At 41.2% G+C, this 15,645-nt stretch overlaps 1 long non-coding RNA gene across 1 annotated transcript in view; it reads right to left on the bottom strand.

Moving 5' to 3' along the window:
* LOC144327264 (uncharacterized) overlaps nt 1–15,645 on the bottom strand; it is a 76,757-nt gene that overhangs the window by 44,207 nt on the left and 16,905 nt on the right. The window contains exon 2 of the long non-coding RNA XR_013392247.1: nt 1,411–1,485. This is a non-coding gene — a long non-coding RNA (uncharacterized LOC144327264). The remainder of the gene's footprint in view (nt 1–1,410; nt 1,486–15,645) is intronic.

The following is a 15,645-nucleotide window of genomic DNA, read 5'->3' as shown; positions in this document are numbered from 1 at the left end:
TGATATCAGATGATGCTGTGTTTTAAAGCCTCCAGATCTGGAAGTTTAAAGAGCCTCATGGGGATTCTTGGGAAAGGACTTTCAAACAAGCCTGTGCTCCTTTTTGAAACTCTGGCTTATGGAAGTTCAAAGAGCTGCACTAAGAATTTAATTTAATTTGAATTTAACTCTGTTCTCCCCACCTTGACCAAAGAACACTCCCACTGCCCACCAGCTGACAGGTGGGACAGCATGCACCTTGCTCCAGCAAAGGACCTCTGGACCTCTTGATGGTTCCTCAAATGGCCTTGAGGGCCAAATGGGGACATCTGGCAGGTCATATTTGGTCATCAGGCCAGAGACTCTGCATCCCTGATCTAGTCTAGCACTTTGGTCCACCTGATCCTATACTCTGGGTTGACTCCAACTAAGAGTAGATTCATTGAAATTAATGGACCTATGTCCATTAATTTCACTGGATCTACTCGGAGTACAACTAACTGGATACAGGCCTGGGTTTCCAACTCCATTTCCCAATAGGGTGACCACTTACACATTGATGATGTACATCCTCCTTTTTTGGCAAACAGAAGACACTGGTTTGCATAAAGTTTGCATAGGCTGATTTCTATTTATAGATGCACATATGGAAAAATTACTATAACTTAATCAGAGATACAGTAGAATAGAGGGGAACAGTGTGATCAGTTGACTTGTGTATTTGCTGAGCCTAGTGTGAAGATACCATCACTGGGCAACTTCAGGGCTCCTGATTCCCCTTCCTAGGGGTATGCATCTTCCAGACTCTGTCTTTCAAACATAAGACGCCTTCAAGTAAAGGACTCTCCTCTATAATGCAGGACGCATGGCGATGCTAGCTCCCAGAAGTCACAAAGTATGAAGATGACAGCCAACTCCAGTTTTCCTACTACACAGTTTCTGTTACTTGAAAGTATATGGTTTTTCTGCATGCATTTTTCCATGTGTTCACCCTATGGTCCTAGCATAACTTCTAAGACTTGTAACCATGTGGTTGCATCTGATTTTATGGTTCTTTCTTGGTCAAATTAGCACCCTTACCAGGAAGGACAGTGCAGATTTTGTGTGAAAGGTCCTAGGCAGCTGTGCTTGTCCATATGGTTTGGGGCCTCTAAAAGTTATACTACCACCTTGCCTTGAGCCCATGGAAAATGGTCTCTTCCTATAGGGCTACCGTAATAGCTGAAGGATCTCCTATCACATTTAACACAACTAATGCAATATGCCCCTTTTCTTTTATTCCAGAAGATAAAACAGGGTATAAAGTGGGGAAAATGGATGAAGAAATTCATTTACAGTGTTTATAATGTTGTTATTCTGTCAATGGGGGGTGAGAGAACAAATAACTAGGATAAGCATTAAAAGAAAGGCATTAGGTAACATCAGACCTACAGAACATTTTTGCAGTCCCATGCAGGCATAACAAAGCTGGAGGTTCAGTGCTTGGTGGGTGTCAAATCTGTCCCCCTTTCAAAAACATGCATGTTCCAGTTTAAATCAGTGTCCCTTGGCAGTACTTTGTAGTTTAAAGAAAGACAGTTGGGAGATCCCTTTTGGCTCTCCTGCCACAATTAATAGCTCAGCTCCAAGCATTAGAGTAACAAGGGAGAGGAAACCTAAAACCTTTTAGCGCTATTCCTTACATTGTGAATAAATCACACTTACCATCCCACTGCCCTACAAAGCGACCCACATTTTCGCAAGTAATGATATAGCACACACCTCCATCAAACTAGGCTGTTCTGATTTATTCCAGCTGACTATCAGTTTCTACATTAAAACTGTGGGTTGCTTTTGTTTTGTTTTTTTGTTTTGTTTGTTATATTTTGGATTTAACTTCAGTCTCAAAGGATTTGCCACAAAGGATTTCTAGTCTTACACCAGTTTTGATTTGCACAGTCTGTGAATTATTTCACATTTCTCCTCTCTGATACATCACTAGATAATTATGAAAGTAAAAAGGAAATTATGCCAAGCATGACAGGTGTTTTCAAATACAAAATGAAACATTTATTATAAAGCTTTTTCAGGCTATGCTATTCGATTACCCATGTTTCTGATTTTAGAGAGGTTTCAGTGTGATGAACGTCTGGTGTTTACATGGGTAACACCAGTGGAGACCAACTACCACATAAAACGTGAAGCCAGCAAATCTATGTAACTTTTCAGGGATTTATTAGAACATATGTGGCTTAAGAACAGTAACATTATTTCAGGTTTTCCTTCTATGCTCACTGCAAGAAAAGGGAGGGGGGCTGAAATCTGAGAAGTAGTGAGTTCTGATCCTATGCAGACCTGGAAAAAAAGTCTGTGTCTCAACATACCGTAGTTCAGTCTCAGATTATTGACCTCCACTGCATTCAGGCACTTGTTCAGGGCAGTAATGACCTTTCCTGATTCAGATGTAACAACAGAGAAATATAGCTTGATGTCATCAACATACTCCTGACAGTGCATGGCAGATCTTCAAATGGCTTCCCCCAAAATCTTCATGTAGATTTTGAATAGCAGTGGAGACAAAATTTTAGGGGCCACAGGTGAGAGCTGAGTGCAGGCTGGGGACCAAAGGTGGACACATTACCCCAGAGCCCCCCACCAGAGGTACTGCTTCTCCTCTAACACCAGATGGGGCTCATCAACCTGAGAAGGTAGCCTATCTAGGAGACGTGCTAATGCACTCCATTTCTCAGGACAGATGTCTCACCACTCATAATAGCTCTATTGAACAGCTACTTGAAGATGCAACAGAGGCCACAAAGTAAACCTTCTTCATCACCATGCAGTAGATGTGACTGTGCACTCTAAGCACATGTCTGGTTGGCTTTGCATTAAGTCTTATGGCAGTTGTATTTTAGCCACCATCTAACCTGTTTCATAGCTCCATTCCTGGAGAACCAGGAAGCACTCTGTGCTTCACAGTGTCAGAGAGGATACTTAGGAGCTATCATGCCAATGTGATTGCAGTTCCATAGTGAGATTGTATTTATTTGGCAGATTCCTTTCTCATACCATCTCCAAAATAAAATCTAGATAAGTTCGTCTGTGACTTGAATTTTGGATCAAGTAATTTATGCAACAAATCTCAGACCAGAAACAAATCATTCTAAGGCAACTGAGGCTGCAGTCCTGTACATATATTCCTGGGAGTAAGCCCCACAGAACCCAATGCGACTCACTTTCAATGAACCATGGGTATGATTCACTCTTAATCACTAATATTTCTCCAGCTCAGAAAAGTATTGTTGCATTTTTCCAGTACCAAATGTCAAGGTGCTTAATCTAGGTAAAAATAAAAGAGCTTTTCAAAAGGCAGCAGATTTATATTAATGTTGATTTAGTGACATTTCTAGTTCAGAATTTCATTACTCCTCTTTCATCTCAAGTTTTAAAATTGCCTTTCCAACTTTTTGGCGAGACACAATGTACATTCCAATCTCTGAAAAAATAACATCTTTCAGATAAAACACTTCACTCTAAATGTACATTTTACTTCGGAGCATTATCCATTCTAGACATTCCATTTGAAAGAGATCAGTATGATTGCTTTCTGCGTAATATAAATTCAGCCTATCCTTCTTAAAACAGGAAAATACTAAATCTAGGAACCAATGATAAATCAACCATTATTCTAAGGATCGGGAAGAAATCTGATTCAGTTCAGTATTTAAAGCCGAATCTTATCAAATTCGCACTTTCTGAAACAATACGAGAACTGAAACACAGCCATCCTTTGAAATTCACACTTATTTGAATTTGTGATTCCCAACCCAACAATGCTTACAACTGCATAAAAATGCATAAAAACGAATGTATTACGGATCATACAGAAATGCATTCTATTAGGAGGAGAAATTGCTTGCAAAAATGTGAACGTTGCATTCAAAAATGTATTTGTTAGGAAAAATTTGCACTAAAAGGTTAAATAATTTTCATGAGGACTTAAAAAAATTATAAATTCACAGATTGCTGCAGGAATGTGGAGAACTGGGAAAACGAGAAAGTGACAGAACTGAGATTGGCAGTTCCTTCCATCCTCCTCAGGTACAGACCTTAGTTGCAAACTAAGATACACTGCAGGAGCACTGCCTGTGGCTCTACTAATGGCAAAAGCAGCAGAAATATGAAGTATTCTAGAACAAAAATAAGGAGTCTGGCTAAGACAGAATCAGGCTATTCCTCTAGACCTGCCTCTATCACACTGTGCTTCTGCCTGCTTCCTGGCTCTGCAGACCATAGGGTGAGAACGCCCCATCAGAGTAGGAATAAGCCCACACTATGCTTGGCTCCTGAAATGCTTACAAAACATGGCTGGCCACATAGGAGTGCCCCTCCAGTGAAGGTGAATAGCAGAGAAAGGTTCCCAGCATTCTACAGCTAATCATTCTGCAGCTTATAAAAACAGCACCTGTAGAGCTAATAATTTGAAATTTGGCATATGAGAGCTACCTGCTGAGGTCTACAAATGTGCACATGTAAAAATGTTTATATATATTTTTATCATGAGTTGAATAGGTGCCTTTTGGGGGCGGAACTGAAGAACATAACACTTGCCACGGCAATGCAATTTGCATTAAGTGAATGTGATCAAGAGAACTTTCAGAAGAGGAGGGCACACCTAAGACTTTTGTCAACGGACTTTCAAGTAAGACTTGACCAACACAGTTAAAATAAAATTCTCCAGTTTATGAAATAGCTGTATGAAATACAAACAGATGGTACTTATAGTATTTTCAGAGGAAAGAGGTTTGGATTCTTGAAAGAATAACAAATTAGGGTTTTTTCCAAGGAAAACCTCCCCTCTGGCCCTGGGGGTGGGGGTGGGGGAAGTACCAATGGATAGCTGTCCTGTCTGTCTGGAGCATTAGGGGAGAGTTTGTTTCATGATTTCCTCTACTAGGCAAGTCTGGTGGTTGCTGCTGTTTCTCCTTAGTTCCCTCCATTTTCTGTGAACCGAAACCAATTCATTTTATGTGGCTCAAGTATTTGCGACATGTGCCTTGTTAAAATTACCAAATTAAAATGCTCAGCAATTGGGAGATGCCTATCTCTTTCCATCAAAGTAATCCCTTTTAAGTGGAAGTGCAATTTGTGCAGAGCATAAGGTCTCAAACTGTATATTAGTGAACCTCTCAGACCTTAGGCATTTTCAGACCAGGAAAAAAAAAAAATCCAGGCAGTGCTCCTGTAATAGACCTTATTGTCTCCTCTTTTTTAGTAATGAGTCACAGAAATGGAGGTGAACACCTGGGAAATTAAATCCTTTCTAGAATCTTCACGTCATGGTAGATGTAGCCAAAGCTCAAATGGCCCCAAAGTTACCCATTTCTAATGTCTGAAAGCAAGGGAATCTAGGATATCTAGCAACAGAAGGGAATCAGTTCTTTTTTCAAAAGATTTGATGAAATCATGTCTGGAGTGTTGACAAAGATATATAAAGAGAATCAAAATTATATAAAGAGAATTCAAAGTTAATTTTAGTACAGGAACACTCTTCTTTACGTTACTTCCAATGTTTATCTTTGAAATTTTATTTTTTATTTTAGAATTTATATCTTGCCCATCACCATTATATGGTGCCAGGACAGTTCACAATGTATGCATTACATAAAGACCAATTTATCACATTTAAATACATTTAACATTCCGATTTAAAAGCTAATGCGCATGCTCCTGTACCTGCCACAATCCTAATAAATTAAAGCTTATTTTCAAAAGCCTTGCAGAAAATGTTGTCAATGGGAAGTAAAACTTATCAGAAGTATTTCATGTGCTGTGTCAAGAGCTGCAGTGCGTTTGACCCGAGTGCTCCAATATTACAAAATCTCGTGTCTTTAGCCATTTTCTTTCCAATTCCCAGTCCTGAATAAATTAAAATGAGAAAGTAATAGCAGATAGGTCCTTGGGCAAGGAGAAAAGAAAACTGTTTGAGTATGCATGAGAGCAGCTGACATTTTAAAGAGTACGTTGGTTGTGACGTGATTGCAACAGGTTCGGTTTCCAAGATTACAGTAAGCTGCGAGGGCTCCAACTATCACTTGGAAGCTACTTTATGTATAATTTAGCCCCCATCAGAATGCAAGTGGCATTCCTTCAGGAAGCTGCAAGAAGCCACTTATTCTCTTCCAAGTCTAGGGAAACACATTTTCCTGAAGAGTGTCTAGTGGAATGGGGAGATGTGATGCGGTTTCATGTCTGAAGGTCAGGAGTTTCAGACAGGTGCTCTGCCAGCAGCCCCCACCCACTGCCTCCTTCACTTGCCTGAAAGATAAAACTATGTTTGACAACACTGAAACTGTAATGGATACAAAGCACCATCTTCCACACCAGTTCCTTAGCAACCCCAACTGCTGGCTTCAAAGATCTGCAAGCCTAGTACTTGATAGCAGTAGTTGTTTTCTATCTAATGGGAGACACTAGTATGATCTAATGCAGTCCCTCAGACGCTGTACAGATTTATCCCTAGCAACTTTGTGGAGGTGCAAATTTGCGATCTCATCCGCCTACCTGCGCACCAGCATATTCAAGTACAGTGAATTAACTGTTCACTGTCCCTTCAGTATGCTGGCAGATTTTCTCCCCTTGGACTAGAATAAATCATATAGCAGCAAGCCTGTGTTAAGAGAGCCCCTACCAGTAAGTTGTATATAACCCCTCTTTAATAAACCTCTGCGGAGCCTGAATGAGTAATCCAAGTTCAACGGACAATACTATGAAGGCTTCAGCTACATTGCCCTGAAAATTTAGGATAGCTGACTTTTTAGTTACAAGTCTCTTGAGAAAGCCTCCTTTTAGAAATAAGGCTGTTCTTGTTCTATATTTGAGACAGGGGGATTCTCTCTACCAAGCTATCTCCAGTGCTGTAAGGAAGCGGCATTACTTTTCTTGCGGGTAAGCAAGTTGTGAAAGTGCATTTCTGTGCTTGAAGGGTTTTCAGAAAGGGAAATGATCCTGCTTTTTAATTAACATCTGCCTCCCTAGATAGTTGTGCTTTCTCCGTCAATGTCTTTTTAATGTGCCTTGGAGTTAGCATTTGTAAGATGCACGAAGCAATCGCACATCTCTTTTGCTGAGCTAAAGGCTCAGTATTGCTATAGGGCTTATTTGAGCTGTGAAATAACTGAAATTAATTATAGGGGAAGTAGTATCATTCTTGTTAACTTAAACCAATCAAATTGGAAGACAAATCTGGCAGATTTAATGAATGCATATAATGATGATGACCAGAAAAGACTAGGAAAAGGGGGGGGGGGATAGCTCGTATCCAATGGTGTCTGCCTGACCCAAGCTTGACTTCACAAGCCTTGCAAAGAAACATTGCATTAACTGCCTGTCTTGCCTCCTCCCTATGATTGAAGTGGGCTGGCAAGCTTTTTATTTACGGTACACATGTATCTTTATCCATATATATCCATACAATATTTTTTCTTTGGTAAATGTGTGGGCCGGGGTGAAAAGAAGCAAACCACAGTGGTCCATTCTGGAGTGCCTGTATTTAGAAATCCTCTACCTTCACACTCAAAAACACAAAAGGCTTCAGAGGAACTTGCACACTTAGGGATGCTAATACACTGTGCATGCATGTCCCTGCCTCCATCTTCCAGCTTGTACATCCAAGTAAATCCCTGAACAGGGCTCTTGCTGAACCAGAATCTATTAGCTTCACGAGACATGGTAAAATGAAGGCGGTTTCTCTGTGCAAATCTCTAGTGGTTTTGGTTTAACAATTGCTCAATTAAACGTTTCATAGCTATCAACCATCTTGTGTTGAAATCAATTCTCTGGTTTCTACAATCAAGCAGCAAGTCTCATTTCTGGTGGCGAATGCTTGATAAAAAAGCAGCATGCTGTGGAAGCCATTCGTATCTCTAAGTGAGCAGATTATTATTTTTTTTAGTGAGTATCAAGTGTTCCAAAGGTTTCCAGTGGAAAATATTTTGACATGCAGGATGCCATGAAACATCTGTTTAAATAACTAGCTGCCTCTGTTTAAAGTGTGTCTGCTGTTTAACTGGTTCTGATTATTTAGCACAGTTTGGGTGAGGACCATAATATTTGGAGATGTGCCGTCCATTTTTATTTGTACTAAGGAGGGTTGCAGCTGTCTATTAATTGTTCTCACATTTCCTGGTGCATAAATTTCCAACTTATTTTTCGAAACAAAATTAACTGTGGAAGAGGAACTGTGGCCTAGTTTGGGCTATAATTCAGTTCCAGTGACGTACATTGGACATGCCAAGATTTGAAACACGGTTGCCTTTAAACGTTTGGCTTTTTCAACCTGATGCTTATTGCTGATTGTAATTTAAAGTGACAGCGGTTCAAAATCTGGTCCCCTTAACATTTTATGAAGCCAGACATACTGAGACACCTTCAGAAGCTCAAGGTTTTTTTCCCCATCTATGGAGTTCACATATCAAAATAATTCTTTACTTTGCTGAACCTTTATTTTCTAATGACTAATGTTCAATATTGACCAATTAATACTTTCATAACACAATACTTTATCCATGTTAGGTTCAAGGAGAGTCTGCTACCCAGCTGATGCTGCACTTAAAGTTAATTCTCATTGTTCCCCATTCAAGTTCAGGAGCAGCTTATGGTACAATGTTATATACAACGGAGGAGAAACCACACTTTTGTGTTCACCCCTTTTAAAAATACTTATTATGTTGTTTCCTGCAGCAAGCCTTCTTTGTTGTACTCTGTTTTACTACAGATGAACCCAATGAAACTTTTTAACAGCTGTCAAAAAGGACTATTCACCCTGTGCAAATGCAATTTCAGTTGGACTTTTACTTGTTTTGCACACCTATATACCAACAATTCAACAGTTTCCATTTTCAAAGGCACGTAGATCTTACAGGGGCGGTGGGCAGCACTCGTGATATGACTGACCCAGGTGACCCCCATTCAAATATACACTCCCCCCAACTATAGGACTGTTGTTGTTGCTGTTGTTTTCCCCAAATGCTTGGCAGGGGACAGAAATGGGATTGAATGTGGTGAGGGCACCCACTGTTCTACAAATGCTACAGCCATCTCCAAACACAGATCTTCTTCTGAACTATAATGTATCTGGACTTGGGCATTTTTCCTCTTTGCAAGTTTTCCTTTGGATGTTGCAGTGGAAACACAAGTCACTCACAGACTGAGGGGAGATCCTTGAGCCACAACTTTCCTAGGGATACAGAAGCCCTGTGAAAAAATAGGACTATAACAGGGTTTGTTGTGGAGAAGTTGGAGAAGTTGTTGTTTGTGCAGAGGTCTTTACAGAGTAATTTGCATAACATGTACAATTAAAAAAAATGTGCACAAATGCAAAAGAAAGATTCAAGAGCCCACTGTTTGGGACTGTGATAAGATTACCATACATTATTTACACTGCAAAAAAACCCAAAAGGTGGAATAAGAACTGCCGGAAAGAGAAAATTATGATAGTAGGAGCTTTCAGACTATATATTTATTGAGAATTCATCCTAATACATCTGTATGGAGGTTATATGACATTCCCAGCTGTTGGGTTGCTATCCTGCACTTATCACTGAAATTTCCTATCACTTTTCTTAGATAAACAAGGTGATAATTGCACTAGAAAGTGCAGGATGACAACCAAATTTTGTGCAAATAAACAGACTGTCTGGAAGTGCCCAGAATTTACTGAAAAAGCATTGCACTGGTTTTATATGTAAGCTATCTGTATTTTTATAGGCTGCTGCATTTTTTTAGCAAAAGCAGCAGATATGCGCAATATAGCTCAATTTCCGAGGAGACTTATATCCTTATGGGTTTCCTGAAAAGACAAATCAATGTATGTGAGCATTGAACAGATGGCATAGCAGATGCATAAGGGTTTGTCTTCCAGCCTTTGGCTGAATTGGGAACAATTAACAACAAAACATTCTTGGAGTTTCTTCATCCATTGAAGGACAGAATGATCAGAAAAAATACAATCCATTCGTCCTAGAAATTGTTTCCTTCTCTGAAGGGATGAGGGAGAAATATAGCTCACTCTGCATTTTAATGTGAACCTACTTCATTCACTTTTCCCAAAACAATATTTGAAACAAAACAGGGTTATCCTTCCAAATTCAAATTTCTCCAAATTTTGCAGTGCAAATCTCCAAGCCCCCAAGTAGCATTCAGAATGTATATTTTAGGGGGAAGTGTCTGTAAGAATGCCAATATTGCCAATATTAGTGAAAATAACTTGGCAAAATGCATGTCTGGGAAATTGCTTGAACAAAAGTCTCTATTAGTAGAAATGCAAACAAAAATGCTGATAAAATTTCAGGAAAACTTTTTTTTTTTAAAAAAAATGCAGACTGGTGCAAAAATGCGACAAGAGTGAAAGCATGAGAAATGAGAAAAACGGAAATTGACAGATTCATCCTCTCTGTTTATCACTGTCAGTGAACCCAGTGAGTGAGTGTGTGCATCTAATTTCCTTAATAAGACGCAGCATCCTAACAGACGCTCTCTGAGGTTGAAACGGTCATTTTAAAATTGTGCAGGCCGTTAGCTGAAGCAGCTGAAAGTGTACAGGCAGAGGGGCAAGAATACAGCCATAAACAGGAAAATGTGCTATCAATCTTCATTCTCAGCGTTAGGAGGAAAATAAGCTAGGCTGAACTGATCAACACTGATTGTCTACACTACTTGTCTCAATGTAGTTTGTGTAAGTCTTAGTGCCACCAAGTGGCAAACACAAACAACAGTAATTTAAATAATATTTTGAGTGCCAATGTAGAATAGATTGAAGAGGGAAAAGCAGGTCCCTCTTGGAGTGTAATGCTGTAAACCCCTCCATTATACGCTCAGATTGTATAATTGTGTAAATAAACCATATATCTTAAAGACACTGCAGTTTACACTATCCCTCAGTCCAAGCAAACCAAACCCTGAGCAAGTGCCTGGAAGCCCTGGAATCTCGCAGACTGGGATGGGGTGCAACAATATTATCAGAACACTTTCCCACATTACTTTGCCAATTTATGATTTAAGAAAATTGCCAGCTTAAGCTCTTTTAATAATCATTCCCTTCACCCAAGGATCCTGGGAACTGTAGCTTTAAGGACTATGGATCTGTAACAAAAATGGCCTTGGCCCAGTATACCTGAAGAAGCATCTCCACCCCAATCATTCTGCCTGGACACTGAGGTCCTCCTCCGAGGGCCTTCTGGCGGTTCCCTCCCTGCCAGAAGTGAGGTTACATGGAACCAGGCAGAGGACCTTCTCGGTAATGGTGCCTGCCCTGTGGAACGCCCTCCCATCAGATGTCAAGGAAATAAACAACTATCTGACTTTTAGAAGACATCTGAATGCAGCCCTGTTCAGGGAAGTTTTTAATGACTGGTGTTTTATTGTGCTTTTAGTTCTGTTGGGATCCACCCAGAGTAGCTGGGGAAACCCAGCCAGATGGACAGGGTATAAAAAATTATTATTATTATTATTATTATTATTATTATTATTATTATTATTATTATTTTAACAGAAGTGCTCCTAAACTAGAATTCCCTGGATTCCTCCAGGACACCGTGACAATTAGACTGCAACCACATAGACACCCACATTTGGGGGGAAAACTGTAGTACAGTGGCCTTGCATTCAGACGTTCCCAGGTTCAAAACAGTGGTACCTCTGGTTACAAACTAAATTTCTTAACCTGAAACCGTTCTTTACCGGAAGCACCACTTTAGCTAATGGGGCCTCCAGCTGCCACCACGCCACCGCCGTGTGATTTCTGTTCTCATCCTGAGGTAAAGTTCTTAACCCGAGGTACTACTTCCGGGTTAGCGGAGTCTGTAACCCGAAGTGTTTGTTACCTGAGGTACCACTGTATCTGGTATCAGCAGGTAGGGCTAGGAATGGCCCCCATCTGAAACCCTGAGAGCTTCTGTCAGTCAGTGCAGACAATACTGAGCTAGATGGACCCAACAGTCTGACTCAGGATAAGGCAGCTTCCTATGTACCTGTAAATCCCATGGAGCATGGTTGGACTTCTTGTTAGACTAAGATTAGTATAAGCTTGCAGTGTTAAAAACATGCATAAGACAATGTGGATGTGTAGTGAATATCAGAATTAGAGACGTGAATAAAAATTGGGGGGAAGTTGAATGGGGGGAGTGTTCCTAAATTTTTCCATTTTCACACACACACACACCCAATATAAATCTGGGTCTTCAGAATGTCTAGTAAAATGAGTCCAAATCAGCCTTCTCCAACCCAACACCCTCCAGTTGTTTTGGGCGAAAATGAATTTAATATAGCAAGGGGGAAAACAGCTATGGCTGAGAAAAGTTTGACTGTTTCCATGGAAACATATATAAGGTAACTAACACACACACACACACACACACACACACACACACACACACACGTCACATCACAGTCTCTTCTGCAGTGTAACCACAAGACTGAAGAGAACGGTGTTTTATAATTGTCAGAACTGGGAGCCTCTACCAGAAACTTTGTTGTTTATAAGGATTGATCATGCCGCTTTTGATTAAGTGCGGTGAAGTAGGAAGTGCTGCTTTGAAACAGAGCCTTTCTTCTTCTTGGATTCAAACAATAAAAGCCAAATCCTTGGGGAAATTGTGTTTTCCCTCTGCCTGGGAGCCTGATTATCTTGCAGTTTCTCCAAGGCCTTTCATATGCTGGTTGTTCAGGTTTGTCACGATGCCCACACATTATTTAGACACTAAATTTGCCGGTTGGAAGAGAGAACCTCAGCAGCAGGAAAACACTTAAAACCAGGATGAGGCTTCTTTTTGCCCTTCTTAGGGTTGCCACACATCCAGAATTTCCCAGACATATATGGAGCACAGCAGTCGGCAGCTGTGTTCTGGCAGAAATCAGGAAAAAATGTCCAGGGAAATCCGGACATATGTCAGCTCATGTCGCAGTGTCATTGTTTTTCCTTTAAAAAAAAAAAAAGCTCAAAAATGGCAATTATGTTTGTGATTTCACCAAAAAACTCAACAACGTTTCTGTCCGGATTTTCACTGTTTGAAATACAACAACCTAAACTAAATGCAGATGTAGGACACACAGGTGCTTAACATAATTTTGGTATATTTTTATAAAACGCACTGAACATACAGCATCTCCCCCTCTGTTCTCCTGCTGTGTGCCCCCTAAATGTGTTCTAAAGGTAAAGGTACAGGTACCCCTGCCCATACGGGCCAGTCGTGTCCGACTCTGGGGTTGCGTGCTCATCTCACTTAAGAGGCCGGGAGCCAGCGCTGTCCGAAGACACTTCCGGGTCACGTGGCCAGCGTGACGAAGCTGCTCTGGCAAGCCAGCACTAGCGCAGCGCACGGAACGCCGTTTACCTTCCCGCTATAAAGCGGTACCTATTGATCTACTTGCACTTAGGGGTGCTTTCGAACTGCTAGATGGGCAGGAGCTGGGACCAAAAGACGGGAGCTCACCCCGCCGCGGGGATTCGAACCGCTGACCATACGATCGGCAAGTCCTAGGCACTGAGGTTTTACCCACAGCGCCACCCGCGTCCCGGGTGTGTTCTAGGAGTTCCCCAAACCCTATGGAGCAGATTTGGAGGAGGTCTGGGGTGGGGAGGGGAGGAAAGGGGGAAAGCCCCATTGCGCAAGTGGAAATCCTTGCACCAACAGGACTTGTTACTGGAATACTGCACAACATCTGCTGAAGTGGGCCAAGGAGAGGTTTGGTTCTTTAGAGAGCCCAGCCACACCTTGGCGACTTATCCATAGTCTAGGAAGTTGTGCTTTATTGTGCTCCTTTTGATATAGACTCCTGTTTATGATCAGCTTACTAGTTAAACAAAGTGTTGCACATTTTAAAGAAAAGAAACAAAACATCTACGGTCTTTTAGTAGTTTTGGGGAAAGACTAAGGTTTATCTAGAAGTTTCTGTTTAAACATTCTTTTCTGGAATGCTTTGGCTCCCAGAAATCTAATTTTGAAGCTGTGGCTCTCCAGGTCTTGTTGGACTCCACTGCCCATCATCCTTGACTCTTGGCTATCCTGGCTGGTAGTGCTACAACATCTGGTGGGCCACAGGTTCCTCATGCCTGTTGCAAATGCATGGCCATGGAGGGTGGCAGTATGTGTTTATTTTGTAAGTTGGAGCTTTGCTTTCCTAATTGTATTCTTTTGAAAAACTCAACACTAACAAAGAAGAGGGCAAATGATGCTTGCAACTGCGCATTGGGAAAACAGCACTGAGCAAATATTTAATTATAGTACCCTATTGATTATTGTGGTGGTACATTGTGCTCCCCTGTGCAAGCCACGTACATACTAATCTCAGCTTTTCCTTATTACTGAAAGAAAAGGATAGGGGCATGGGGCTAATTCTCCAAAAATCCAAAGCTAGCCACAGCATCTGTCTGCAATGACTTCTGTTGTATTGTGTTGTTGTTTAGTCGTTTAGTCGTGTACGACTCTTCGTGACCATTATCTCCCAGTAAATGACTGTGTCTACTGAAGCTCATGGGGAAAGTGTTCTTAACAAGGAAGACATAATTTGCAGAATCTGTGAGAATTATGAAAAGTACTTTGCATAAATGCTGCTTTGCTTGTGTGTGGGGGGGGGGTATTTGAGGGAGAGGAATTGAGGTAAAACTTGTTCAGATAATTTCTGGATGTCCAGAAGGTATTACTAATCTCTCTTATTCCCGTGTCTTTGATAATTGGTCTGCTTGTGATGCAAGGGATAACTATGTTGGATCATTAGGAAAAATGAAGCCATTATTACAATAATGCAGTAGTCATCTCAACTCAAATTGCCCAGCTCCTATCAGGGTATTAACAAGTAGCGTGTTCGCAGTCCGTGAGTGGTGTGTGACTCATCTGCTCTGATGTCTTAGTGGGGCTTGGAAGTTGGAGGCTCATCCTTCCTCTGGCTGCTATTGATTTAGTAGTCTGATTCAGCAGTGAGTCTGGGTCAATGGACTCCAGTGCTCTAAATGCCTGGAGAGTCCTTGTTCCAGCGATAGCCCCCCAGATGTTGTTGGACTCCAGCTCCCATCAACCTATGCATAAACATAAAAGAGCCTGCTGGATCTGACCAATGGCCCATCCAATGCAGCATCCTGCTCACACACTGGCCACGCAGATGCTCATGGGCAGTTCTCAGACCATAAGGGTACTCTCTTCTCCTGTGATTTCCAGCAACTGGTGTTCAGAAACAGCACTGCCTCCAACCATGCAGGCAAGGAATAGCCATCATAGCTAGCGGCCATTAACAGCAGGCATGCCATCTGGGGGGGGGGGCAAGGGGTGAGGTCCCGCAATTTTTTAATGAGGGGGCCAGCCGTTCTAAATATTCCACAGCTGGACGGGCCCTGCCAAGCCCTTCCATGGCGGTGACTAGGCCCTCATCATAAAAGTTTCTGCAGAAATATGTACAATAGTCAAATCTGCCCACAAGTGAGTTTTATTAGGAGAATTTTACACTAAAATGCTGGTGAATTTTCGTGAAGTTTTTTTTGTTGTTGTAAAATGTGGAGAACTGAATTTAAGATTAGAAAAATGAGAAACTGAGAGAACCCAAACTGACACAACCTGAGAGAACTCCTAACTGACAATGCTTCTTCCTGCCTCATATACATGCCTCATATTTTACTAGGTGTTTTGGAACAAGGTT

Source organism: Podarcis muralis, chromosome 3 (assembly GCF_964188315.1).
Source record: "Podarcis muralis chromosome 3, rPodMur119.hap1.1, whole genome shotgun sequence".
NCBI classification, from domain to species: Eukaryota; Metazoa; Chordata; class Lepidosauria; order Squamata; family Lacertidae; genus Podarcis; species Podarcis muralis.
This window is presented reverse-complemented; position numbering and strand designations above follow the sequence as displayed.